This window comes from Dasypus novemcinctus, chromosome 6, assembly GCF_030445035.2.
Source record: "Dasypus novemcinctus isolate mDasNov1 chromosome 6, mDasNov1.1.hap2, whole genome shotgun sequence".
NCBI lineage: Eukaryota > Metazoa > Chordata > Mammalia > Cingulata > Dasypodidae > Dasypus > Dasypus novemcinctus.
In genome coordinates, this window is record NC_080678.1 from 131,980,269 (window position 1) to 131,984,221 (window position 3,953).

The 3,953-nt window shown below is 35.4% G+C and overlaps 1 pseudogene; it reads right to left on the bottom strand.

Annotated features, from left to right (window-relative positions):
* Window positions 1–3,767: 3,767 nt before the first annotated feature.
* On the bottom strand, window positions 3,768–3,953 carry LOC131279062 (U1 spliceosomal RNA; annotated as a pseudogene).

The following is a 3,953-nucleotide window of genomic DNA, read 5'->3' on the forward strand; positions in this document are numbered from 1 at the left end:
TATCCACTTTTCCAATACCATTTGTTGAAGAGACCATTTTTTCCCCAATTAATTTTGTTGTCACTCTTGCCAAAAGGTTTATTTCTGAACTCTCACTTCTAATCCTAAGAAATATCTTAATGCCAGTACCATGCTGTTTTGATTACTGTAGCTCAGTTGTAAGTTTTTAAATTGGGAAGTGTGGAGATTTCCAACTTTGTTTCCTCTTTGCAATATAGATTTAGCTAAATCATGTAATCATGAGATTACATATGATTTTACAGACTGGCTTTTCAATTACTGTAAAATAAATAAAAATAAAAGGCTGCAAGGATTTTGTTAGGTACTGTGTTGAATCTGTGGATAGTTTTGGGTAATACTGACATCTTAATAAGATTATGTCTGCCTATCCATAAACACAGGATGTCTTAGCAATTATTTAGAACTTTCATTTCTTATAGAAATACTTTGTAGTTTACAGTGTACAAGTCCTTCATTTCCTCAGTTAAATGTATTCCTAAGTGATGTATCCTTTTATGAGCTATTGTGAATGGGAGTCTTTTTTTATTTCCAATTTCAAATATTTTTTGGTGATATATAGAAACAAATGATTTGGAGTTGTTGATATTGTAGCCTGAAACTTTGCTGAATTTATCATTTCCAGTAGACTAATTGTGGATTCTTTGGAATCTCCTATATATAGGATCCTGTCATCTTCAAATAGAGATGGTTTTACTTCCTTGGTTCTGACTTCGGTCTTTTTACCTCTTTTTCTTGCCTAGTTATTCTGGCAAGGACTACAAGTACAGTGGTGAAAGCAAGCAGGCATTCTTGTACTGTTCCTGTTCTCAAGTGGAAGGCATTCAGTCTTTCAACACTGAGTATACAGGTAGCTGAGAGATATGTCCTTAATCAAGTTGAGGAAGTTCCTTCTATTCCTATTTTTCTAAGTGTTTTAATCATGAAAGGATGTTGGATTTTGTCAAAAGCCTTGTCTGTATCAATTGAGATGACCATGTCAATATATTACTCCATTCTATTAATGGGATTATTACATTGGTTGATTTTCTTATGCTAAACCATCCTTGCATTCCTACATCCCACTTGGTCATGATTGTATAATTATTTTAATATACTATTGGATTGGATTTGCTAGTATTTTATTGAGGATTTTTGCATCTATGTTCATAAAGGAAATTGGTCTATAGTTTCCTTTTCTTGTGATGTCATTATCTGGCTTTGATATTAGGGTAACATTTGCTTCATAAAATGAGTTAGGAATAGTTCCATTCTCTTCAATTTTTTGGAAAAGCTTGAGGACTGATGCTTATTCTTCTTTGAATATTTGGTAAAATTTATCAATGAAGCTATGTGGTCCTGGGTTTTACTTTGTTGGGATGCTTTTGATTACTTATTCAATCTCTTTAATTGTTATAGGTATGTTGCAATATTCTATATTTACATGAGTCAGTTTAGGTAAGATGTGTGTTTCTAGGAATTTGCCCATTTCCTCTCAATTATTGAATATGTTGGCATACAGTTTTCAGAGTATTCTTATAATCCATTTCATTTCTGTAAGGTCAATTTTAATGTCTCTCCTTTCATTCTGCATTTTAGTATTTGCATCCTTTCTCTTTTTTCCTTGCTAGTCTTGTTAAGGTTTGTCAATTTTATTGATCTTTTCAGGGAAGCAACATTTTTAAATTTTTTAAAAGAAGCTTTAGATTACATAAATGTTACATAAAAAATATAGGGGATTCACATATGCACCACTTCCTCCCCCTTCCATACTTTCCCACATTAACAATATCTTCCACTAGCACGGTACATTTGTTTCAATTGATGAACAAATATTGAAGTATTGCTACCAACCTTGTACTAAACCTTGTAGTTTAGGGTTTACACTCTGCCCCACACAATTTTATATGTTCTGACAAAATGTATAATGCCTGTATCTGCCATTGCAATGTCATGTAGGACAATTTCAATGTCCTGAAAATGTTCCCATGTTACACCTATTCTTCCCTCTCACTCCCCTCAGAACCCCTAGTGGCCACTGCATCTACATCAATGATAAAAGTTCGTCCATTGCTAGAATAATAGTAAATCTATAACAGAATTATAACAAGTCTATATAGTCCCTTGTTTATTCCCCTATTTTGAGGATTTAGGATGGTAATGCACACTCTGCTTAAAATTGAGAGGGGGCTTACATTCCATGGGGTAGAGGGATGGAATTATCTTGCCTGCAGTTGCAGACATTGTCTCTTCCTTGGGATGGGTGTTGTCCATCATCATCTCCTTGTTAATTGTCCTGGGTGAGTCCAATGAACTGGAGAGTAGGTGTTGCAAGTCTGCTGAGATTCAGGGCTCAACTGGTACATGAACAGATCAAAGATTTAAGTCTCTGGGACATATATTTAACAAGTATAATGCTAATTACAGGTTCAAATAAAAGAGGCAGAAGAGCCATGTGTAGGGAAACTACAAATGGTCTAACTCTGTTACACTGGGGAGCATAAATTCCAAAGTAAGGCCCACTGACTGCCTGTCTGCCCTGCTTATAGTGTTTGGCTGTCTCTAGAGCCTTCAGGAGCCCTAAAGTTTGAGGCACTGTTTACTGTAGCAGTCAATGAGATCCTGCTGAGACATGCATAAGAGTAACCTCTGGAATGACCTCCGACTCACTTTGAAATTTCTTAGCCATAAAAATTCATTTGTATTTAATATTTTCCCCTTTTGGTCAAGGTCTTTTTCCAGATACATTGCTGGCTGGTACTTCCTAATAATCCCTCAGTGCCAGGGAGGTTTATCCTAGAAGTCATGTCCCACACCAGAGGGAAGGTAGTATATTTATATGCTGAGTTTGGCTTAGAGAGAGCAACAAGGAGGCTTTCAGGAGATAACTCTTAGGCAATATATAATACTAGGTTAAGTTTCAATTTCACAAGAAAGGTTCATAAATACAATCATCAATATCAAGGGCCTGGTGTAATGATCTGTCTTCCTTCACTAGGCACTGCCCATTTACTTGGGGGATTCTTGCCACTCTAATAGAGAATGTAGCAGTATTCCCCAGGATGGGAATTCAATATTCTTTTGTTTATTGTGCAGTTTTCCACCCACCAAAACAACACCTCAGGAACACTGGAGCATATTCATATGCCTTAGAGGCATGCCCCAGGTGTACCCCTCCACATACACTGTCCCATCACCAACACCCCATACCTATGATCCTCCTCTGCTACAGTTGTGATCCAAAACCTTTCTAAAAATGAAGCCAAAAAATGATAATATTAATAAAATAACAAATTTTAAAATAACAACAAAAATATTAAAAATTTGAAATGAAAAATTTTTATACATTGTCTTTCATGTAAGATCTATTATGTTGTATATATAGAGACAATTTCTTGCCTATGTTCCCCCACTGTCTTTTTTTTTTTCTCTCATTTTATTTTCAAAGAAGCTTTAGGTTACAGAAAAGTCACATAGAAAATATAGGAGATGCCCATATACCTAATGCCCTCCCCCTTTTCCACTCTTCCCTATTAATGACATTCTACATGTGTATGGTACATTTTTAACAATTGATGTACAAATATTGAAGCATTGCTACTAACCATGGTCAATGGTTTACATTATGGTTTACATTTTCCACCATACACTTTTATAAGTTTTGATGAAATTTTGAAAGGCCTGTATTTGTTACTGCAAGATCATGTAGAACAATTCTAATGTCCTAAAAAATGCCCTATGTTCCATCTCTCCCCCTGTTATCAGAACTTATGGCAACCACTAAGTTTCAATTTTTAAAATTTATTTATTTATTTCACCACCATCACAAATTATGCAGTCGAATTTCCAGCATTTCGGAAAATGACAGGAGTCAGCACATATGGAGTACAATGGATAAGCTTTGCCCTGAGAAAACCCCCTTCACGATCATGTTATCTCCCCTGCCAGGTAAGTAT